At 39.1% G+C, this 26339-nt stretch overlaps 1 protein-coding gene across 6 annotated transcripts in view; it reads right to left on the reverse strand.

Annotated features, from left to right (window-relative positions):
• The window catches only part of RAD18 (RAD18 E3 ubiquitin protein ligase), a 119624-nt gene that overhangs the window by 18873 nt on the left and 74412 nt on the right, over positions 1-26339 (reverse strand). For 2 of the 6 annotated variants that reach the window (XR_006716015.1, XR_006716014.1), the window contains exon 12: positions 597-693. The exons of the other annotated variants lie outside the window; for them this stretch is intronic. The gene's annotated coding sequence lies outside the window, so the exon portion shown is untranslated. The remainder of the gene's footprint in view (positions 1-596; positions 694-26339) is intronic. 6 annotated transcript variants of the gene reach the window in all.

Raw genomic sequence — 26339 nt, forward strand, 5'->3', positions numbered from 1 at the left:
CTTCTTCAAATGCTTATTTTTAGTAATCTGTTCTTATTCTACAGGGTAAGCAGCAGCTTATACGCCTAATATGTTAGTAGCTGGCTGACAATAACATGTCAGAACAGTAAACATCCTATGTTCAAGAAAGAAATCACTCAGGGTGCCTGGGTGGCTCATTCAGTTAAGCCTTGATTTGGAGGCAGGTCATGATCTCATAGTTTGTGGACTCGAGGCCCACATCAGGCTCTGTGCGGGCAGTGCAGAGACTGGTTGGGATTCTCTCTCTCCCTCTCTCTCTCTCTGTCTCTCTCAAAATAAATAAATAAACTTATAAAAGAAAGAAAGAAATCACTCAATGAAGACAATGCCATTTTGTGAGCAACTACTCCTACAGACCATTGTGATAACTAGCTTATATGCATTGGCCTTAATTCATATAAGCACCCTAGGTTTTATCTGCATTTGACACATGGACAAAGGCTTAGCGACATTAAGTAAAAAGAACTAGGGATGTGAATGCAAAGTTTGTCTTCTTTTTTATCACACTGTGCTGCTTCAACCAGTAGTAGAAGAAGAATAAAATGCTACTAATCCACAAGAATTAAAAATACCACCTCCTCTTATGTATTCATCAATAAGGTTTTATCAGATAACCATCAAAAAGGTTCACAGATAAAGTAGAGCTGAGAGTTTCACTGTTCTCCATTAAATCTAGAAAATATAAAATAAAGAAAGTTTCAGATAGAAGAAAAGAACTTTTTTATCAAGTACTATATGGTAAATCCTTATTAAGAGATGAAAGCAAACCATAACTAAGTTTATGTTCAATTTATGAAGCATCCACAATATATAATCATCTCATTTGCTTTTTACCATTACCCAGGGAGATTACCAGGGCAAAACACTATCCTCCCATTTTATCAACAGGACAAATGAAGCCCAGGGAAATTAATTCAACAATCGACCACATGCCAGGAACCATTCTAGAGTCAGAAAACCATGACTGAGATGAATTTCCATAAACAAAGAGTGCCTGCTACATATGGTGATCTCACGGACATAGAGAAATTTCAAGGACTTGATGTCATCATATCTTAGGTGAAGACACATTCCCCCAAAACAATGTCACATTCATTGGACACACATAAATTTCAAGGACTTGATGTCATAGTATCTTAGGTGAAGATACCTTCCCCTCAAAACAATGTCATGTTCATCCAAAGGACAGTAGACTCATGTACCACCTAGTTTAAGCTCTTTTGAAAATGAAAAAGATGTGGAAGAACTATTCTATGTTCCCACCTTTTCTCTAGAAACTTTCAACAAATTCACCACCTGAAATAAGGTGAACCATTTAGCTTTCAAGGGTATGCTGAGGTTCATAAGTGCTCCCAGAAAAAAAGGCCATAATAAAGTACAAAACAGTAATGCATGTAAGAGAAGGTTTCATGGCAACATTAATTAAATGTCATATTCTTAAAAGTTAAAAAACCAAATGTAATGTCAACCTTCCAAAAGCAATTATGAAGATTTTTAAAAACACAAGGTATCGTTGATTTACAGTAACATACTTACAACGTAACGTTACTGTTTAGTTATTTTGATGTGTTCTTTAGATACTATTTTCTCTTAATTTGACCAGAAACAAACTTATTTAGCAATTTTTCTAATAATCCCAATGCCCTTTAAACAACAAAATCCCATTAATTTATTTGTCTTACCTTACTGCATCAAATTTCATTAGCCAATTTATAATAACAACATTAAAGATAACAATGATTTCCAAAATGTTATCTCAAAGAGTACAGACGCTTTTTTGTTTAAAGCAGATTAGTGTATTTACAGGGTTCAAAATCAAAATGACATAAACAGATGTACACTGAGAAGTCTCACACTCCCTTCCCCTGCCAACCTGTTGGCCCTTGCCTGCAAAATGTAATCACTTATTAGTTTATTGTTTATCATTCTGGTGTTTCTTTATGGAAAACCAAATAAATATAAGTATATACCACCACCGCCACCCCTTTTAGAAAGGAGACAGCATGCTATCTATCCTGTTTTGAACAATGGTCTTTTCACTTACAGATCTATCCTGGAAATCCTTCTGTATCAGCACACAGAGATTGTCCTTTTGAACAATCATACAGTATTTCACTGTGTGGCTGTGCCATAAGTTTAATCAACCAGCCCCAATGATAAATTCTTGAGTAGTGTCTAGGCTTTTGTTATTATGTAAACAATGGAGAACCTTGTGTGTAAGTCACTGTGTTTGTGTGCAGGTGTAATCTGGAGGACAAATTCATTGAAGACTGGTTAAAAGGCAAAACAACAGTACTTTTGGTTGATCTCATCAGATTCCTGTCCTTAGAGATCGTTTTATGTAGCACCCTGGCCAGTAATAAATAAGTGTCTGTTTCCCCACAATCTTACTACAGCAGAGTGTGTGAATAAATGTTAAGACTTTTTGCCAATCTACCAAGTGAGAAGTAGATTTAATTTGCACTTCTCTTTTAGCAAACTGTCTCTGTTCGTGACTTTTGCCCATTTTTCTACTAGGTCTGTGGGTCATTTCCTTTTCAGTCTCTAGATGCTCAAAAAGAATATCTACTCTTGAATGTTTTAAAAAAGGTATTAAACCTCTATAAATGGTAAGAAAAAGTATTAGTATGTCTTCTTTCATTGTCAAAAACATTTCTATGAAGTTATATATTAAAATTAAACATTAGTTCTTTAAAGGTACATATTTGACATTTTCTCGGCTGATGAGAAAGAATTCCAAAGCAAGCATACTTAATTTTAATTCTGGTTGCAATTCAAAATTAAATTGTCTCATTCTTTCTTGTACCCCACACTATCCTCTCAAATCAATGCAGGAACTCTGGTTAACCCTAATTAACTACCTACTCTGAGCAACTAACACCCATCTATTTATCTATCTGCTAACTAATCTCATTTAAAATCCTTGATCGCAGGGGCGCCTGGGTGGCTCAGTTGGTGAAGCGTCCTACATCAGCTCGTGATCTCGGTCATGGTTTGTGGTTTGTGGCTTGTGAGTTTGAGCCCCCGTGTCGGGCTCTGTGCTGACAGCTCGGAGCCTGGAGCCTGCTTCAGATTCTGTGTCTCCCTCTCTTTGCCCCTCCCATGCTCATGCTCTGTCTCTCTCCATCTCTCAATAATAAATAAACGTTAAAAAAAAAATTTGTTTTTTAAATTCTTGACCGCAAATCTGAAATGGGCAATCCTCACTACCGGGCAATCCACACTACCAGGCTATCCTACAATACTTACCAGGCATGTTCTGCTTCCCACTCTCAAAAAGATTCATACCTTCTCAAATTGCCTGCCATCCTACCCCCACTCTCAGCTAATGAACCTGCCATAGCTACATGAAGAAAATAAGAGCCATCAGGCGGCCTTGCTGGCCATGCCTTGATCAGATCTCCTACCTGTGTATGTACCTACATCCTTGGTCTTCCTTGCTGTTAGCATGGATGCATCAATCCTGCCCCTAGGAAAGACCAACCCCTGAACCCACCACCTCTTGCCTCCTCAGGACTTCATTCACTTAGCTCCCTACCCCTCATCGGTTTCCCCCTTGATCCCCTGCATCCCTCCACATGCAGTTTTAATCTCCACCACCCTTCAGAGGCCCGAGTTGCACAGAGTTGTCAGTAGATGAAATCTCCTCTTTCTCTCCTAAAGCTTCCCCCTTAACCCACACTAGTCAATCTTCTACCTGAAACCCACTCACTTGAGATCACACTTGATAAGAACTTGATGCTACCCACGTCCACAGTCCCCTCTATCTCATATTTGGCCTCCCAATCCGTCTCCTTCCGTTAGCTTCCATGATTTCTCAAGGCCTCAGTTTTCAATCCCGCACTGGTTTATTCTTCCTCTATCTCCTTTGCTCAGTCTCCTCTTTCTAAATGTTTCTTCTCTCTAAATGTTAAAGTAAGAGAGGGTTCGGTCCTAAGTGTAGCTCACCCTGATTTCTCCCCTCACCTCCATTTCTTGGTTTGATATCTATACTTGGTTTATCTCAAAGGCCCCCAAACAAAACCTTTCATCATCAATGCGACCCATGCCCAGCCCCTGGCCAAAGTTTCTACTGCCTTTCCCAAACTTTCCCATCTTACTGAGTAAGCACTAACTTGCTAAAATTACTCACCCAATTGCTAAAGCCAAAAATTTAGGATTCATCCTTGATGCTGAGCTTTACCTTGCTCACCATACTCAAACCATCTCCAAGTTCTGCCACTCCTACCTCCTAAACATATCCCCAATCCCAGCCATTTCTGTCTTCACTATTGTTATGCAGATGCACACACCACAAGGAACCCTAGACAGATGGTACAAAAGCCTGTCTCCCTGTTTCCACTCTTTGCTTCACCTCTAGCCCCCTATCCATTCTTCACAGCATCTGGAGTTATCCTTTTAAAACACACACACACACACACACACACACACACACACACACACACACAAGACCATATCAGATCAGATCAATATTGGTAAGTCATTTGGTCCCCAAACTGATCTAGGGATTCAATTTAATCTCAACCAAAATTCCAGCAGACTTTTTTTTTTTTTTAAAGCATTGACAAGTTGATTTTAAAGTTTATTTGGAGGGTTCCAGTTTCTCCACATTGTCACATCTGTTGTTTCCTGAGTTGTTAATTTTAGCCACTTTGGTGTGAGGTGGCACCTCAATGTGCTCCAGCAATAGCACTACTAATAATTTACACAAGGGTTACAGGAGTGCTGATTCATAGTGGCACATGTACCCCAATGTTTATAGCAGTGCTTTCAACAATAGCTAAATTCTGGAAAGAGCCTAAATGTCCATCAGCTGATGAATGGATAAAGAAGATGTGGTTTATATAGACAATGGAATACTAGTTGGCAATGAGAAAGAATGAAATCCTGCCATTTGCAGCAACACGGAGAGAACTGGAGGGTGTTATGCTAAGTGAAACAAGCCACTCAGAGAAAGACAGGTATCATATGTTTTCCCTCATATGTGGAACTTGAGAAACTTAACAGAAGACCATGGGGGAAGAGAAGGGGAAAAAAATTGTTACAAACAGAGAGGGAGGGAAGCAAACCATAAGAGACTCTTAAATACAGAGAACAAACTGAGGGCAGATGGGGGGGGGGTGGGGGAGAGAGGAAAATGGGTGATGGGAATTGAGGAGGGCACTTGTTAGGATGAGCACTGGGTGTGGTATGTAAGTGATGAATTATGGGAATGTATCCCTAACACCAAGAGCACACTGTATACACTGTATGTTAGCCAACTTGACAATAAATTATATTAAAAAAAATTAAAGTTCATATGGAGATGCAAAGCACCTAAAATAGCCAAAATAATTTTGAAGCTCAAGGCAGGCAACTCTGGCCTCCAGCATGATCTCTTTATGACACACAAATATTACCGTTTTCTGTGTGCCAAGAAAAAGGGGTAGGAAACACTATATTAAAGAGAGAAGCATACGTTTTTGGTCGATCTCTTCAAATTCTTATAAAAAGTAAAGAAAAGTACTGTGTGTTGGTTTTTTTAATTAAGAGAAATAAAAGGATATCAGGTTAGTTCCAAACATTAGAGTCCTCTTGGCTGCCTGGAAAAAAATTCATTTCAGAATATAATTACACATGTATGCTCGTTTTACTTACAAACTTAAGAAACAAAAGAAGATATCAACTCTGAGACTCTAATGTAAGGGAAAAATTTTTTTTTAATTAGTGAAATTTTCATTGCTACAACTAGATACTGAATCAAGTTACGTGGGCAGGAGGACAAAATCATGATGCTTCATTTTGTTTTTATTCTTTAGAATGTCAGCAGGATAATGACTGACACAAATAAAAACCAAACACTAAAAGGTAACAAGATGGTAGTAACAGGTTACAATATCCAGCCACACAAAAAGAAATGAGTTAAAAGACAAGCAACATGACAAAGAGGAAATTTCCTCTACCATTTAGGAAGCTTCCATTTGATCACGTATTTCTTTGATAACAGGGACCAAGGGGCTGGACATGAAGCTCATAACGAGACTAGCATGTCTTCTGCACAACTTCTATACAATCTACCCACCTGTCTACCCTGAGAATTCACATTCAACTGTGCAAATGTGGGAAGTCTGGCCAACACCAACCATGCAAACCACAGAAACCCAAAACAAGCCAGGGTTCGGGCCATAAAACCCTAAATCTTATGTTCAAGGAGAAGAATCTGAAAACTACCTTATATTGCTGGATTGTAGGCAGTGGACACTGAACTTTCCTGTGACTCAGTTCCCAATACAGTGAAATGTTAGACTAAATGATGTAGTGCATGAGAAAGGATTATCCTTCCAAAATTGTATGTACACCATATTTTAATGTTCGGATACATATTTTTAATTTTCTATTTGTACTATGACCCAAATTCCAGTAACACATTATAAATGGCTCAAATAAAATGTGCTTATGAGGGCAAGAGAAGCATACTACAGTGCACATTAATGTAATCTTAAAAGGCTTCTAAAATTTAATTGACTTTTACAGAATTACCTAAAAAAAATAAATAATACGCTTCTGTATTTGAAGCCTGTTATTCTTTAACACTCAAATCTCTCTGAGATACAGGAACAATGTGCACTCAGTAGTGCACAGTGTGGTAAAATCAAAGGAGGAAGCGAAATCAGCGATTTAATATGTAGCCATATTCCAGAATGTGACTGTTTGTGTGGTAATAAAGAGAACAGAGAATGTGTGCAAATTAACATTGCACGTCCTTCTAACAAGGCAACCATACAATCTATCATCTAAACCCAGAGACTCTGGAGAGTACTATAGGGTGTGATTAATAATGATGCCAGCCTATCTCAGGGAAACCAGAACATATAGCCATTCTTTATCCATTTTTTGAACAGTTTCATTAAAATGCTACTAACAACAGAAGCAATAGCAGCTAAGACAAAAATTCTGGATGCAACTCATGTTGTCACTGGGGGAAAATCTGGGCTGAGAATTACTGGCTTCACTTCTATTCATTGACTTTGGATAAGTTCCCTCGCCTGTCCAGGCAGCCTCCATTTCCTTACCTGTGATACAAACTTACTACATTCAGTGACTTCTTGAGTTACCTTCTATCTTGAAAATGTTTGTATTCTATCCTAATATGCCTTTTCCTCAGGTTCTAAAGATCTCCATGGAGACCTCATTATATCTCTGATTTAAAAACAAAGGTAGTAAGAAATGAGAATGGGGGGGGGAGGGGAACCTCTGGTTTTAACTTCCAAGTTGACTGTAACAAAATATAAATTTGATCAACTGACTAAAAATACAAAACTCCAATAGCATGATACATAAACTACACACTTCTATTCCATCCAATTTCATTCACCAGAACAAGTGCAAAAGGACTTTGGATTTTTTTGTTTTTTTGTTTCTTTCTTTCTACAGAAATCTCTTCCCTGGTTGCCCATGGTTGGCAGTCTGGGAGATTCGATCCAAAATAGTGACTGCATACCTAACATTTAGAAGAAACTGGTAGTTCCTTCAAGGTCTTATACTTGCTATTCTCAAGGCATTCTGAAAAACACACTATCAGCCACTCTTTTTTTAATGAAAAACTGAGTTCTGAACCAATCAAGATTATATCTTGGTTTTATATATCAAGCTGAATATATCCAGAAGCATATGGAACAAGAATTCCTGTACAGTTTATGAAATATCTGAAAACTAAAACAGAAAAGTACACTTTAAAAATGTTAACCTTAGGGGCGCCTGGGTGACTCGGCTGGTTAAACGTCTGACTTCAACTCAGGTCACCATCTCACGGTTCATGAGATGAACAGCTCAGAGCCTGGAGCCTGCTTCTGATTCTGCCTCCCTCTCTCTCTGCCCCTCCCCCACTCAACCTCTGTCTTTCTCTCTCTCTCTCAAAAATAAACATTAAAAAAAATTGAATATTAAAAAAATGCTTTAAAAAATAAAACAAAATCAGGGGCGCCTGGGTGGCGCAGTCGGTTGAGCATCCGACTTCAGCCAGGTCACGATCTCGCGGTCCGTGAGTTCGAGCCCCATGTCAGGCTCTAGGCTGATGGCTCAGAGCCTGGAGCCTGTTTCAGATTCTGTGTCTCCCTCTCTCTCTGACCCTCCCCTGTTCATGCTCTGTCTCTCTCTGTCCCAAAAATAAAATAAACGTTGAAAAAAAAAATTTTTTTTTAAATAAAAAAATAAAAAAAAATAAAACAAAATAAAAATGTCAACCGTATACAAGTATTACCTTGTCAAGCCAACTAAAACTCTCAAAATGACAGTCATCATAACAAAATCTTGGGTGATGCTCAGACATTGCACCAAGCTATGACAATGAAGGTATCATTTGGTAAGTGTGGACCCGGAAGGAAGTGCCAGTTTCTACAGGCAGTTTAGATACACAAGTAACAATCATTCTAGAATTTAAAAACTCTCTCCTGATACAGGAAACTGAAGGGCTCAAAGTAATTTTACAGAAGATCTCTGTATCATGGCAGTTCATGAATTTGGTAAAAACAAACGAAAATATCTGCCACCTGGGACTGACCCAGAAGGCTGAAAAATCAAGAACTTATTATAGAACAACAAGAGCAAAGCTACTATAAAGAAGCCCATCAGATTACCCAACAAAAATGTATAATAAAAAAACTCCCAAAAGGTGCCAACATGAACCACGTGAGTAAAGGAAAACCTTATTATTCAACAGCGAATGTTCTGTGGTAATGAGTACTGAAGAAAAGATAAAACTAGGTGTACTTTCAAATTATTCTTGGAAATCACTGCTGAAATCACTTTTACGAGCGTATATTCTCTAACACAAATATGGTAACTGAAGGGGATGAGGCATATTGTAAATTATGCACATTTTCTCTTATGATGAAATGCAGAGGCTGGGCTACATAGATTTCGGAGAGCAAATCATTCTACAGAGTAAAAACACCAGTACAAGAAAGCAAAACTGGAGGGGAGCCTGGGTGGCTCAGTCAGTTAAGCATTAGACTCTTGATTGTAACTCAGGTCATGATCTCACTGTTTGTGAGATCAAACCCTGCCATCAGGCTCTGTGCTGACAGCTCACTCTCTCAAAAATAAACATTAAAAAACAAAAAAACTGATTTAAAAAAAAAAAAAACAGATAATGGAGAGGAAAGTGGAATTCTTCCCTCAGGCCACATTTATGGATTAAATTTTAACATAGCACACAAAATAATAATATGTTTTTTGGAATGCATTAAAGCATGGTTTTATTAATTAATTTATAGGACTAAACATAACAGGTAATTCTAAATGCAAGGAAAAAAGGAATAGTTCAATAACTAAACTTACAACCCACAGTGTTCAAATTACCACTAAAGAAAATAACGTTTCAATAACCTTGGTTTTCCAATATTCAATACATTCTTTGAATATTTTCATACCAATATCTGTCTTTATTTTGATGTCCTAATGTACTTTTTTAAAAATAACCTTTTTATTTTAGAGTAGTTTTATATACACAGAAAAGTTGCAAAGACAGTACAGAAAGTTCCCAAGTGGCCCACATTTCACTTTCTTCAGTTAACAACCTATCATTCTGACACGTTAGCTACAACCAAGGAAGCAATATTAATACGTTATTATTAATTAAAGTCCCACACTTGAATTATATTTCTTTACTCTTTGACATCGTTTTTTGTTCTTCTAGGATCCCATCTAGGACACCACATTACTTTTAGTCATCAGGTATCCTTAGACTCCTCCAGACTGACAGTTTCTCAGACTTTCCCTGTTTTTGATGACCCTGACTGCTTTGGGGAGCACTTGTCAGGTATTTTGTAGAATGACCCTCAAGTGCAGTTTGCCTGATGTTTTTCTCACAACTTGATGGAGGTTGCTGAGTTTTCGGGAGGAAGACCACAGAGGTAAAGTGTCATTCCCACCACATCACATCAAGAGCAGATGCCATCAACCTAACACCAATCTTCCCAGCGACCCTAATCTCTCGGCTCAGGTAGCGTCTGCCAGGTTTTTGTTTTCTCTTTTTTTCCCCTTCTTTTCTCTTCCCTCCCCTCCACCCCCACTTTCCTCTCTCCTCTATTTTTCTCTTTCTGTATCTCTCTTTTTCTGGCATTGTCTTGCTTCCCACCCCCCCTGGAATCAGCCATGTCTCCAAGAAGCAGTAGTTCTTTCTTTTGGGGAATGTTATTACAAACCAAGATCAGTGCACTGGGTGTGCTTCTTCCAACTGCAGTGCCCTTGCTTTGGGGGCCTGGCAGCTGACAGAGCAAGGAAATACCTGTGTGCGCCTTAGCTCACTTACATACACAGATCTATAAATAGCTCTGTATGTATCCCTCTGAATCTACACTAAGCTAGCCACGAGTTCACCCTGTACCACACAGAAAGCTTTAGCCTTGCTTGTCTGTAATCTCCTACTCCCAACAACCTGCCTTCCATGTTCCACCCAGTTTAAGATAAAGACACGGAGCTAACATGACAGAAACAAAAATTATGCTAAACTACAGATGGGTAAGATTAGATAAAAGTCTTCTGAAATAAGTCAGGGAGAAACTTCAGCACATATATTAGAGAAATATTTAAGGTCCACACATCAATGCAAATGAAATAGTATAGATAAGTACACTTCAAAATACTACCCTCTGATTCTTATACATGAATAAGCAAGCAATTCTGTGTAAAAGAAAAAATATTTATAAATAATTACTATTAGATGTGCCCTTGGACATCTAAATAGAAGATCAGCTTTTTTTTCCCCCCCAATGGCCAAGGAAGGTTCAAAGTCACACAACATTGCCATTTATCTAAAGACATTCCTAAAAAAAAGACCAGTGGGCCTGTTGTGCTATACCCAGTGAAGTAACTTCAGAAGTGGGAGAGGATATCCAAATACCCAAGGCCCATTAACAGTAGGGTTACCTCTACTGAGGAGAAACAAAACAGGATAATAAGGAAATATGCCCGACAATCAAAGAACTCCCAATTCTACGCTTGTGATTTTCTGCCTGAGGCCAAGAGATTTTTATTCAGTATGTTGGTAAACTTTAGTATGACGACAGATTATTTTGTGCTTCAGTTTATTATCACACAAGATGAAAAAGTAAATTATTTCTAATCAACAAGCACATTTTCTCCCATCAGTCTGTGCACTCATTTGTCTCAGAGCTTTCTAGAAAATGTCTCTCTCTCTCCTTCACATTTCCTTGTCTATCACTTCTTCAACAGCCCCCAGACATCCTTATCTCTTCCACTCCGGGCAGCAATGGCAAGTATGCTTGGCAAACAGACGTGCAGAGGTGCAGGGAGCTCTGGAATGCCTATGGACATTCCGACTTTCTCTGGGACTCTCACAGGCAGAAGCCTAGAGCACCCCATCTGTAGTGATGAAGCATACGTAAAACCAAACCATTTCTTATCTTCAGCTGGAATCACGGCCTTGGCAGATCCAGCTGGTGCCCCGGCCCGATCTCCTTGCCCTTATCCCCTCAGGCTTGACTTCCAACTATCAAGACTTTCGTCCTCTCACTGGTGAAGTGTGCTCTGCCACCAGCATGGAAGGCTGCAAGCAGCAGGGAGCAGCCCCCAACCAAATAACCGCCTCCCTTAGCCCCTGCCTGGGTTAACTCAGGTGAGTGTTTTAACCAGCTCCTAATTCCAAGGAGGCTCAGGCTCCAGCTTCGCGGTGACATCTGGTTTGATAACGTGCCCCCTTCAACACAGTCTTCTTGTGCCTATCTCCTGTGCCCGCCTCCTCCTGAGAGCAGTTCCTTCACCTTCCAAATTCACCACTTCCACTCAAACCCTTGTCTCAAGGTCTTCTCAGGAAATCCAACCATTTCAAGAACTGCCTATTCCCACTCTTTCAACAATGGGAAGAGCAAGCTGCCTTGTCCATGGCAGCATTATCAGTCAGGAGAAATTGGGCTCTGAGGCAAACTAGCCCTGGGTTCAAATCCCGATGTCACCACATACCATAAGCAACTTAATTAACCCCTTTAACCTTTCATGTCCACATCTTTAAAATGGGTTTGCCTGTGGACGAAATGATGTAACACATCCAACACTCTCAGTACTCAAATAACATTGTCAAAATCACACACCTTTACTGCCTACATTAATAAGGATACTTTACTGTTCCAGAAGACTCTTGTCTAGGAAGATAAAAGTTGTAGCTTTGTTATTGACTCCAACTCAAAAGACCCCATCAGCTTTTCAATAGAAAACATCAAAGGACACAGCCCAGACTCTTTGCACCCCTCACCTCTTAAGAACCTCTTACTGCTGTGTTCACCAGTTCTCAACTGTTAGGTTTACCTGATCCCAACCAAGACTGCACTGAAAGACCTGCCCAAAACCATACTTAAAAATCTCAACACGGGGGCGCCTGGGTGGCGCAGTCGGTTAAGCGTCCGACTTCAGCCAGGTCACGATCTCGCGGTCCGTGAGTTCGAGCCCCGCGTCAGGCTCTGAGCTGATGGCTCAGAGCCTGGAGCCTGTTTCCGATTCTGTGTCTCCCTCTCTCTCTGCCCCTCCCCCGTTCATGCTCTGTCTCTCTCTGTCCCAAAAATAAATAAACGTTGAAAAAAAAAAAAAAATCTCAACACGCATCTCAACTTTGCCCTTCTGGCTCTAAGAGGCCACTCTGATGACAGAGGTAGTGCTTCCTCTTCCCTTCAATAAGCAATGAAACTCAATTTGGTCTCAACAGGCTGATGATGCCAGTATTTGACATTCCTTAGATGAATGTCACAATGGCGCTTTTTCTTTTAAGATTGTGCCATCGGTCTCTAATTTACTCTGAACTCAGGAAAGGCTGAAATTCCCTTAAATTTTCCAACAACAGTAATCAAGACTTCTTCACATTTTTGTGTTTGTTGTTGTTGTTGTCTTGCTCTAAAGGATTCTGGACAGAGAGCTCTTCCAAAAATCAATGGAAAGTGAAGAAAAGTTGCACCAAAACATATCAAATGCATGGCCAACAGTTAATTTAAGCCTTTCTCTCAAAGAGTCTGTTCTGTGCCTATGTCTGTGTTGGACTTCCTATAAAGTTGCTCCTACTAACTCAGTTTTTGCCAGAAATTGTGAGAAGTTAAAATGTGTATTAATTCACACCTTGTCTGATGTACATTCTTTTATGACCAACACTTGGCATCTACAAGAAGGTTCACCCAGGTTACAAAGTGGTGAAATGAGCCAGTCTTCACAAGTACTGAAATCAGTCCCCACTTCATTAGCCCACGCTCTCTAACACACCAAAGCGGAGATAACCTACCTGGGTTGGTCCTGAACTGAATGGCTGAGATAAATGAAAACCAAATGCACCACCCCAGGTAGACCCCTGGCTACCACCTTTTTTTGGATGATAAATCATAAATATAACTATTTCTTTTAGAAAATGTCCTAGAATAACCAAACTTTTTTGATTATGGACAATGACTTCTCAATAATTTTTTTTAATTTTAATAATTGCAAAGCTACAAAAAAGTGACTCCTGGAGCCCTTGGTGGCTTAGTAGATTAAGCATCCAACTCTTGACTTCAGCTCAGGTCACGATCTCACAGTTTGTAGGTTCAAGACCCACATTGGGCTCTGTGGTGACAGTGTGGAGCCTGACTGGGATTCTCTCTCTCTCCCTCTCTCTCTTTCTACCCATTCCTTGCTCTATCTCTCTCTCTGTGTCTCTCTCACACACAAAATAAATAAATAAACATTAAAAAAGGACTTAAAAAAAAGTGACTCCCGTACCCTTCACCCAAATTTTACAGTTGTTCACTACATTTTGCCACATGTGCTCTATCCCGCCTCTGTGTGAGTGCTCACACACGTACTATTACTTTTTAACCACCACAAGTGCATTGCAGCCATTATGCCCCTTTAACCCTTCAGTGTACATTTCTTCAGAACAACTACATTCACTTCCATGACAACAATGAAATTACTGAAACCGGAAAACTGAATACTGACGTAGCAACATTATCTAATCTATAGAGCTTATTGAAATTTCAGTTAGGCCACAACACAATGTCTCTTTATAAATTTTTTTTGCCTAGAACTAAAGTGCACCAGTACATATTTTTAAAATAATGATCTAAAGCTTCTTCCAAAGAAAAGCATGACTACTATTCTTCCCTGCATGAAGATAAAGCCTCCTCTATAGAGTCATAATCAAGAGCATCTTTTCTTATAACGTAGCACCCAATAAAAATGCACTTTTCTCTGCTTGCCAAAACTCAGGGAACAAAAGCTCTCTCTTTTTCATTAAGAAGAACAATAAGCTATTTTACGGAAATCTGGACAAGTCTCTTAAACTCCCAGAAATCACCTAGCAAGAAGTTGTATGAAAATATAAAATTCTAATCAATTTATTATCTGTCTTCATGTTGGGCAACAGAGAATCATTACAGCATTCATATTTCAAATTCTAAAGAGTACTTACTTAAGAGTTAAGAATCAATTTAGCAACAAAAACAGCTTCATCTCAATAATTATTTGGATTGACATACCTATTGGTTCTCAAAATAAGATGTCACTCTGCCATATTATGTAAGTTTGATTACTGTTCTAACACAAGGAAAACTAACATCTTTATTCAACAGTATAATAGTTAGATCTATACTCTGTATTAGAGCATGACTGCATGAGTTCAGAACAATTGGCAATAGATTTGCACTCACATGAGACCTGAAACAGCATGACTTTTCTCTTAAAAGAATAAAAATGCACAAAAAATTATAAAATATTATGATCTTTTTGTTTTAAAAATGTTCATTTATCTATCCATCTGTCCATACCTCTATCTTTAGAAGGATCTACACATGAAAATGTCAACATGGAGTTATTTCTGGCTAATAAAATTATGGAATTTTATTCTTTCTGCTTACCTAAATTTTCTATCCTCCATAACAAACATGCACAACATCTAATTTAAAAGTGCTTCTGGAAATGTATGGCTTTACAATGAAAGTGATAAAATTATCATTAAAAGAAAAAAAATGAGAAAATTTTTGTAAAAAATGAAGAGAATACAGATAGAAGCATTTTAATATATAAGCAATAACTATAACGCTAGAAGGTTGATTCATGATCTGCAATGAACAGTGGTAAAAGAACACAGGTAACTTACCAACTACTATACTCATCAAAAATAATAGGATTATGGAATTTCAGGGTTGGAAAAGATCTCAACAAGGGTACTAACCTTCCATCTGATGCCTGAATATTATGAAAAATAAAAGTTGGACCAGATAAGTAAAGACAACTTACCTCTAATATGCTAAGAATGTACTAGAAGTATTTGGTTGTGATGGGTCGACTTCTCACTTTGAATTCTTTTACTGATTTCTATGGAGCTAATTACCCGAATCAAATGGGTATCTCTTTTGACTTTTCAGCTTTTGTAGTCACTAAATAACAACAGCCATAACCAATGGATTGCTATACTTCGTGACAGCTTTCACCAGGGTACCACCAGCCAGTATTAGGATACACTTTATGAGTTTCCAACTAGGTGACGAAATTGTATTTGAAGCGAGTCAGAGACCTTGCTCATAATCAAATACTGCATTTCAAACACCTAAGACAACAATGATGGCAGGATGAACCATTATTTAATGACCCTTAGAAAAAACTGAGGTCAATTCAACTGTGATATAAGACTTCCTTTTCACTTGGAATTTTTACTTACATATCCAGAGACTTCTTTTAAACATATGGAGACAAAGGTTTTTATCTTATACCATTGTTGTGCATATATTTAAAAAAAAAAAAACTGAAAAAAACTGGTTAAAGTATTCCCAAAGTGTGTTCAGAGCTGGAGCCTGACTCTTTTTCATCATGTTCTGACTCAGTATCTATGATGCCTGAACCTTCCCTCACAAAGTTACCGTGTGTACTACCACAGCAGTGGAGATACAGCATTTCTCAACAATACTTGAATACTGTCTCCATGAATTTTTCTTTTAATTTGAGAGAGAGAGAGAGAGAGAGAGAGAGAGAGAGAGGGAGAGGGAGAGGGAGAGAGAGAGAGAGAGAGAGAGAGAGAATCTTAAGCAGTCTCCACAATCAGGGTGGAGCCTAATGCAGGGCTCAATCCCACAACTCTGGGATCATGACCTGAGCTGAAATCAAGAATCACACGCTCAACCGACTGAGCCACCCAGGCACCCCTCCAGGAATTTCATTGAAGGCACTGACATCCATTTTGCAAACTGAATTCCTAATTTTGTCTCTTTCCTCAGTCATGTTTCATGTGACTAGAAGCAGCTTCTGTTTGAAGACATCAAGAAGGGCCTGACAAATTGATGTGTGACACCCTAACAATAGTCATTTGCAATGTGAATCAGTCATGCTGTTATTACTTTGAAATTTCTTCCAAGAGATTTAACTAACCATTTCTCCTGCCTTCAGTTGGTCATGAAACAAACAGACAATCCTTTGCACATAGCTCAGTAACAAAACTGTAACAAGTCTTCAGACTTGTGGGTATTTTTCTTTCCTACATCCCATAAATCACTTGATTGTTCTGCAAGAAGATGGAACTGCAGCCATTCATTCGATGATGAATACTCCCTTCCTAACATGAAACTTATACTCTGCTGCACTTCCTTCATACACAGGAACTTTTTTCTCTCATTAATTTGTGAAATATAGTTTAAATGACAAACCAATGATATGACAACAATGCACATAACTCAACTGAAATGGTAACAGTCTGGAAAGCCATGATGCTTGTGAACTGGTAAATACATCAGGACTACAACCTGGCTGGTAGCAACCGTAAGATGCCATTGATTACAATACACATCACAATTTCAGACATTCAGACACAATTTCAGACATTAAAAGAAAATGTATGTCTTAGAAGCAATGTTCACTTAATAAAGGTCTAGTAGTAATAGGAGATAGTGATAAACTCTTGGCAGGAGACTTTTTCAAAAATAAGTGACAGACTCAATTCTTAAGGACTCTGATGAGTAACAACAGGAATGACAAAAATAGTCAAATAACCATAATACAAGATAGGATTTAATTTAGATAAACTGCTGTGGAATTCAGATACCTTGCTATAGGAACTCATAGAAGCAGCAGAAATTACTTCTGCTTAGTGTGAAGAATGAGAGAGAAGGTGATCATAGGAAGGGCTGAAAGAGGCCATCCAAGAACAAACCTGAGGAACGGCTGACAGAGTAATGTCGTAGAGGAGGTAGATGAATTTATCTTAAGAAATATTATGTCTCCTTTATGGCATCATTATTTACAACAGCCAAGTTATGGAAGCAGCCCAAGTGTGCATCAACTGATGAATGGATAAAGACGTGGTATACACATATACAATGGAATACTATTCAGCCATAAGAAAAGAATGAAATCTTGCTATTTGCAATACCATGGATGGAGTTAGAGTATTATGCAAAGCAAAACAAGTCAGAGAAAGACAAATACTACATGATTTCACTTATATGTGTAATTTAAGAAATAAAACAAAGGAACAAAGGAATAACAACAACAGAAAGAGACACAAACCAAGAAACAGATTCTTCACTACAAACTGATGGTTACCAGAGGGGAAGTAGGTGGGGAGATGCGTGAAATACATGAAGGGGATTAAAGAGTACACTTATCGGGGCACCTGGTGGCTCAGCTGGTTGAGTGTCCAACTCTTGATTTCATGAGCTCAGGGTCATGAGATCAAGCCCCACATTAGGCTCTGCACTGAGCATGGAGCCTGCTTAAAATTCTCTCTCTCTACCCCTTCCCCACACTCTCTCCCCCTCAAAAAAAAAAAAAAAAAAAGTACACTTATCATGAGGAGTACTGTGTAATGCAGAACTGGTGAATCATATTATACACCTGAAATTAACATAACACCATATGTTAACTACACTGGAATCAAAATTAAAAATATCATTTTTTTTTCTCATTAAGGAAATTAGAAATGTCTTAAGAAATCTGTCTTTCTGTTATGAGAAACAGTAAAGAAGAGGTCAGAAATTACAAGAGGCCTTAAAATGGAAAGGCAGAGCTGGAGGCAAGTCAGATTAGCTGGCATTGGTGAGGCGTGAGACACGGTATCTCGTGAAGGTGAGGACACAGACACAAGCAACCGGTGTGGACTAGGCACCATGGGAAATGCAGAAGAGAGTAACTTAGAACTATGCCTCAGTAGCAAGCACCTAGATGAGGCCAAATAAAATGAATTCTGAATGGAACTAATTGGCCCAGGCTCATAACTTTCTCTAGCAAAGTTGAGAACAGAAATGGGGATGGGGAGAGGGAAAAGAAGATAACCTATGCGATTTAGCTGAAGACTTAGAAGGAAGAAGATGCAATGTCCAGCCACAGAGTCCCAACTTTTGCAGCATTACTGAAGGCAATGTAACTGACCCCATCTTTATAAAGTAAAATAATCACATATTTATCCAAGATTCTCAGATCTATTACCTCATTTCATCTTCCCAACAGATCTGAGATAATAAGAGGTTTTTATATGTTTTTCATAGATACGGAAAGACTTCAAAAGATTGATTCTCAAACCATCCAGCAGATCCTGCTGCACTGCCAGTCACGTGTATGCCTACTACTCCTCCCGCTACAGCAGCGGCTTCCCGCTGCATACTTACTCCTCGGCAGTCTTGTCTTGAATCGGTTGCCCAGTGCTCTGTCGTGCTATCAAAACAAATACCACTAGTAAAGGCTGACTTCATTCTCACACTCCCTTTGGCCTTGGCTTCTAGGTATTATATAAGGAACACACTCTATCTTTTAAACCTAAAACTCTTAGATAGACAAAATGACAGGACAAATAAAAAAAAGGCGTATAAAAAAGAACTTAAATAAAATAAAAAATTTAAAGGTTAAAACATATTTAATATTTACAACGTATAGACCAGTTACTCACATCGGAGATATGAGTAATAGACACTGCCTGCTTTCTCAAGGACAGGCCAAGTAAATCCTCATATACAGTTCCTAAAGCTATGTTCCAAAGTGTACAAGCAAACTCAATGATTCTTTTTCCTAATAAGATTGCAATAAAAAAAAAACCACCCAAATATCAATGAGCTAATAAATGAATAATAAAATGTATATCCATACAACAGAATAATACCCTACACTGTAAAGGGAAACATGTCACAACATGAATGAATCTCAAACACATTATGCTAAGTAACAGAAGCAGTCACAAAAGACCACATACTGTTTGATCCCATTGGTATGAACTGTCCAGAATAGGCACATCAATAGAGACGGAAAGGAGATGAGTGGCTGCCACAGGCAGGCAGAGCTGGCAGGAATATGGCTAATGAGTATGAAGGTTCTTTTTGAGGTGATGAAAATGCTCTAACATTGTAGTGATGGTTCTACGATTTTGGGAATATGCCAGAAACTATTAAAGTGTATACTTGCACAAGTGAATTGCACACTATGTAACTTATATCTCAAAAAAGCCATTAATATGTGCAATGAGTAGGGAGTTCCATGAGATGTGGGTGCATGTGTGTGTGCAGACATACACATGTGCAGAACTAAATAAAAGGTGAAACAACATAAGAGCTTACATTAAAGACATTTTTTAGGGGTGCCTGGGTGGCTCAGTCAGTTAAGCATCTGACTTCAACTCAGGTCATGATTTCACGGTTTGTGAGTTCGAGCCCTGCATCAGGCTTTGTGCTGACAACTCAGAGCCTGGAGCCTGCTTCTGATTGTGTCTCCCTCTCTCTCTGCCCCTCCCCAACACCCTCCCTCCCTCTCTCTCAACAATAAATAAACATCAAAACAAAATTTTTTAAAAACATTTTTAGTGGTTTAATAATCCTCTCAGATTTTGGTGATGCCAATATATCTGTCTGAGGCCAAGACCTCCAACAAACTCACCCTACTTCCCATCATCCCACACCAGATAAATAAATACACATCTGGCTGCCATGCATTTCCTCCTACACTTTCTTCCCTTCCCCCACTTCAAATGTGTCCTGTCTCACCCAGGCATTCCCAGACATTAAGGCATTCTGTGACTATGGTTAAAAACTAATTCCCAAAGTCTATAAAGAGTTCACCAAACTCCACACCCGAAAAACAAATAACCCAGGGAAGAAATAGGCAGAAAACATGAATAGACACTTCTCTAAAGAAGACATCCAGATGGCCAACAGGCACATGAAAAGATGCTCAATGTCGCTCCTCATCAGGGAAATACAATTCAAAACCACACTCAGATATCACCTCACGCCAGTCAGAGTGGCCAAAATGAACAAATCAGGAGACTATAGATGCTGGCGAGGATGTGGAGAAACAGGAACCCTCTTGCACTGTTGGTGGGAATGCAAACTGGTGCAGCCACTCTGGAAAACAGTGTGGAGGTTCCTCAAAAAATTAAAAATAGACCTACCCTATGACCCAGTAATAGCACTGTTAGGAATTTACCCAAGGGATACAGGAGTACTGATGCATAGGGGCACTTGTACCCCAATGTTTATAGCAGCACTCTTAACAATAGTCAAATTATGGAAAGAGCCTAAAAGTCCATCAATTGATGAATGGATAAAGAAATTGGGGTTTATATACATAATGGAGTACTACGTGGCAATGAGAAAGAATGAAATATGGCCCTTTGTAGCAACATGGATGGAACTGGAGAGTGTGATGCTAAGTGAAATAAGTCATACAGAGAAAGACAGACACCATATGTTTTCACTCTTATGTGGATCCTGAGAAACTTAACAGAAACCCATGGGGAAGGGGAAGGAAAAAAAAAAAAGAGGTTACAGTGGAAGACAGCCAAAGCATAAGAGACTCTTAAAAACTGAGAACAAACTGAGGGTTGATGGGGGGTGGGAGGGAGGGGAGGGTGGGTGATGGGTATTGAGGAGGGCACCTTTTGGGATGAGCACTGGGTGTTGTATGGAAACCAATTTGACAATAAACTTCATATATTGAAAAAATAACAAAAAATAAATAAAAATAAATAAATAAATAAAAACTAATTCATACTCGGTGCAGAGGCTTCTAGGAAGATGGCGGCGTAGGAGGACACTGGGCTCACCGGGTCCTGCGGATCACTTAGATTCCACCCACACCTGCCTAAATAACCCAGAAAATCACCAGAAGACTAGCAGAATGGATTCTCCGGAGCCAAGTGTAGACAAGAGGTCCATGGAAGAGGGGACCATCCCGAAGCATATCTCCGAAGGAAAAGCAAGCTGAGCCGGCCCCTCCCGCCCCTGTGCACCTTGTTGATCCACCCCAGCTAATATGCCAGACCCCCAGCACCACAAGCCTGGCAGTGTGCAAGTAACCCAGATGGGCCACACCACCCCACAGTGAATCCCACCCCTAGGAGAGGGGAAGAGAAGGCACACGCCAGTCTGACTGTGGCCCCAGCAGTGGGCTGCGGGCAGACATCGGGTCTGACTGCGGCCCCGCCCACCAACGCAAGTTACTCAAGACAGCACAGGGGAAGTGCCCCGCAGTTCCTCACCACTCCAGGGTCTACCCAAAATGACGAAACGGAAGAATTCCCCTCAAAAAAACCTCCAGGAAATAACAACAGCTAACGAACTGATCAAAAATGATTTAAACAATATAACAGAAAGTGAATTTAGAATAATAGTCATAAAATTAATCACTGGGCCTGAAAGCAGTATAAAGGACAGCAGAGAATCTATTGCTACAGAGATCAAGGGTCTAAGGAACAGCCAGGAAGAGCTAAAAAATGCTATCAATGAGCTGCAAAATAAAATGGAGACGACCACAGCTCAGATTGAAGAGGCAGAGGAGAGAATAGGTGAACTAGAAGATAAAATTATGGAAAAAGAAGCAGCTGAGAAAAAGAGAGATAAAAAAATCCAGGAGTATGAGGGGAAAATTAGAGAACTAAGTGATGCGCTAAAGAGAAATAATCTACGCATAATTGGTATTCCAGAGGAGGAAGAGAGAGGGAAAGGTGCTGAAGGTGTACTTGAAGAAATAATAGCTGAGAACTTCCTTGATCTGGGGAAGGAAAAAGGCATTGATATCCAAGAGGCACAGAGAACTCCCTTCAGATGTAACTTGAATCGATCTTCTGCACGATATATCATAGTGAAACTGGCAAAATACAAGGATAAAGAGAAAATTCTGAAAGCAGCAAGGGGTAAACACGCTCTAACATATAAAGGGAGACCTATAAGACTTGTGACCAATCTCTCTACTGACACTTGGCAGGCCAGAAAGGAATGGCAGAAAATCTTCAATGTGATGAACAGAAAAAAATACGCAGCCGAGAATCCTCTATCCAGCAAATCTGTCATTTAGAATAGGAGATAAAGGTCTTCCCAAACAAACAACAACTGAAGGAATTCATCACCACTAAACCAGCCCTACAAGAGATCCTAAGGGGGATCCTGTGAGACAAAATACCAGAGACAATGCTACAAGCATGAAACCTACAGACATCACAATGACTCTAAACCCATATCTTTCTATAATAACACTGAATGTAAATGGACTAAATGCGCCAACCAAAAGACATAGGGTATCAGAATGGATAAAAAAACAAGACCCATCTATTTGCTGTCTACAAGACACTCATTTTAGACCTGAGGACACTTTCAGATTGAAAGTGAGGGGATGGAGAACTATTTATCATGCTACTGGAAGTCAAAAGAAAGCTGGAGTAGCCATACTTATATCAGACAAAATAGACTTTAAATTAAAGGCTGTAACAAGAGATAAAGAAGGGCATTATATAATAATTACACGGTCTATCCATCAAGAAGAACTAACAATTATAAATGTCTATGCGCCGAATACGGGAGCCCGCAAATATATAAAACAATTAATCACAAACATTAGCAACCTTATCGACAAGAATGTGGTAATTGCAGGGTACTTTAATACCCCACTTACAACAACGGATAGATCATCTAGACACATCGTCAATAAAGAAACAAGGGCCTTGAATGATACATTGGATCGGATGGACTTGACAGATATATTTAGAACTCTGCATCCCAAAGCAACAGAATATACTTTCTTCTCGAGTGCACATGGAACATTCTCCAAGATAGATCATATACTGGGTCACAAAACAGCCCTTCATAAGTATACAAGAATTGAGATCATACCATGCATACTTTCAGACCAAAATGCTATGAAGCTTGAAATCAACCACAGGAAAAAGTCTGGAAAACCTCCAAAAGCATGGAGGTTAAAGAACACCCTACTAAAGAATGAATGGGTCAGTCAGGCAATTAGAGAAGAAATTAAAAAATATATGGAAACAAATGAAAATACCACAATCCAAACGTTCTGGGATGCAGCGAAGACAGTCCTGAGAGGAAAATACATTGCAATCCAGGCCTATCTCAAGAAACAAGAAAAATCCCAAATACAAAATCTAACAGCACACCTAAAGGAAATAGAAGCAGAGCAGCAAAGACACCCCAAACCCAGCAGAAGAAGAAAAATAATAAAGATCAGAGCAGAAATAAACAATATAGAATCTAAAAAAACTGTAGAGCAGATCAATGAAACCAAGAGTTGGTTTTTGGAAAAAATAAACAAAATTGACAAACCTCTAGCCAGGCTTCTCAAAAAGAAAAGGGAGATGACCCATAAAATCAGGAATGAAAATGGAATTATTACAACCAATCCCTCAGATATACAAACACCTATCAGGGAATACTATGAAAAATTATATGCCAACAAACTGGACAACCTGGAAGAAATGGACAAATTCCTAAACACCCACACTCTTCCAAAACTCAACCAGGAGGAAATAGAAAGCTTGAACAGACCCATAATCAGCGAAGAAATTGAATCAGTCATCAAAAATCTCCCAACAAATAAGAGTCCAGGACCAGATGGCTTCCCAGGGGAGTTCTACCAGACGTTTAAAGCAGAGATAATACCTATCCTTCTCAAGCTATCCCAAGAAATAGAAAGGGAAGGAAAACTTCCAGACTCATTCTATGAAGCCAGTATTACTTTGATTCCTAAACCAGACAGAGACCCAGTAAAAAAAGAGAACTACCGGCCAATATCTCTGATGAATACTGATGCAAAAGTTCTCAATAAGATACTAGCAAATCGAATTCAACGGCATATAAAAAGAATTATTCACCATGATCAAGTGGGATTCATTCCTGGGATGCAGGGCTGGTTCAACATTCGCAAATCAATCAATGTGATACATCACATTAATAAAAGAAAAGATAAGAACCATATGATCCTGTCAATTGATGCAGAAAAGGCCTTTGACAAAATTCAGCAACCTTTCTTAATGAAAACGCTCGAGAAAGTCGGGACAGAAGGAACATACTTAAAGATCATAAAAGCCATTTATGAAAAGCCCACAGCTAACATCATCCTCAATGGGGAAAAACTGAGAGCTTTTTCCCTGAGATCAGGAACACGACAGGAATGTTCACTCTCACCGCTGTTGTTTAACATAAATGTTGGAAGTTCTAGCATCAGCAATCAGATAACAAAAGGAAATCAAAGACATCAAAATTGGCAAAGATGAAGTCAAGCTTTCGCTTTTTGCAGATGACATGATATTATACATGGAAAATCCGATAGACTCCACCAAAAGTCTGCTAGAACTGATACATGAATTCAGCAAAGTTGCAGGATACAAAATCAATGTACAGAAATCAGTTGCATTCTTATACACTAATAATGAAGCAACAGAAAGACAAATAAAGAAACTGATCCCATTCACAATTGCACCAAGAAGCATAAAATACCTAGGAATAAATCTAACCAAAGATGTAAAAGATCTGTATGCTGAAAACTATAGAAAGCTTATGAAGGAAATTGAAGAAGATATAAAGAAATGGAAAAACATTCCATGCTCATGGAATTTCATGCTCATTGGAAAAATAAATATTGTTAAAATGTCAATACTACCCAAAGCTATGTACACATTCAATGCAGTCCCAATCAAAATTGCACCAGCATTCTTCTCGAAGCTAGAACAAGCAATCCTAAAATTCATATGGAACCACAAAAGGCCCCAAATAACCAAAGGAATTTTGAAGAAGAAGACCAAAGCAGGAGGCATCACAATCCCAGACTTTAGCCTCTACTACAAAGCTGTCATCATCAAGACAGCATGGTATTGGCACAAAAACAGACACATAGACCAATGGAATAGAATAGAAACCCCAGAACTAGACCCACGAACGTATGGCCAACTAATCTTTGACAAAGCAGGAAAGAATATCCAATGGAAAAAAGACAGTCTCTTTAACAAATGGTGCTGGGAGAACTGGACAGCAACATGCAGAAGAATGAAACTTTCTTAGACCATTCACAAAAATAAACTCAAAATGGATAAAGGACCTGAATGTGAGACAGGAAACCATCAAAACACTAGAGGAGAAAGCAGGAAAAAACCTCTCTGACCTTAGCCGCAGCAATTCCTTACTTGACACATCCCCAAAGGCAAGGGAATTAAAAGCAAAAATGAACTATTGGGACCTCATGAAGATAAAATGCTTCTGCACAGCAAAGGAAAAAATCAACACAACTAAAAGGCAAACAACGGAATGGGAAAAGATATTTGCAAATGACATATCGGACGAAGGGCTAGTATCCAAAATCTATAAAGAGCTCACCAAACTCCACACCCAAAAAACAAATAACCCAGTGAAGAAATGGGCAGAAAACATGAATAGACACTTCTCTAAAGAAGACATCCAGATGGCCAACAGGCACATGAAAAGATGCTCAACGTTGCTCCTCATCAGGGAAATACAATTCAAAACCACACTCAGATATCACCTCACGCCAGTCGGAGTGGCCAAAATGAACAACTCAGGAAACTATAGATGCTGGCGAGGATGTGGAGAAACAGGAACCCTCTTGCACTGTTGGTGGGAACGCAAACTGGTGCAGCCACTCTGGAAAACAGTGTGGAGGTTCCTCAAAAAATTAAAAATAGACCTACCCTATGACCCAGCAATAGCACTGCTAGGAATTTACCCAAGGGATACAGGAGTACTGATGCATAGGGGCACTTGTACCCCAATGTTCATAGCAGCACTCTCAACAATAGCCAAATTGTGGAAAGAGCCTAAATGTCCATCAACTGATGAATGGATAAAGAAATTGTGGTTTATATACATAATGGAGTACTATGTGGCAATGAGAAAGAATGAAATATGGCCCTTTGTAGCAACGTGGATGGAACTGGTGAGTGTGATGCTAAGTGAAATAAGCCATACAGAGAAAGACAGATACCATATGTGTTCACTTTTATGTGGATCCTGAGAAACTTAACAGAAGCCCATGGGGGAGAGGAAGGAAAAAAAAAAAAAAAGAGGTTAGAGTGGGAGAGAACCCAA

Source organism: Leopardus geoffroyi, chromosome A2, assembly GCF_018350155.1.
Source record: "Leopardus geoffroyi isolate Oge1 chromosome A2, O.geoffroyi_Oge1_pat1.0, whole genome shotgun sequence".
Lineage (NCBI taxonomy): Eukaryota > Metazoa > Chordata > Mammalia > Carnivora > Felidae > Leopardus > Leopardus geoffroyi.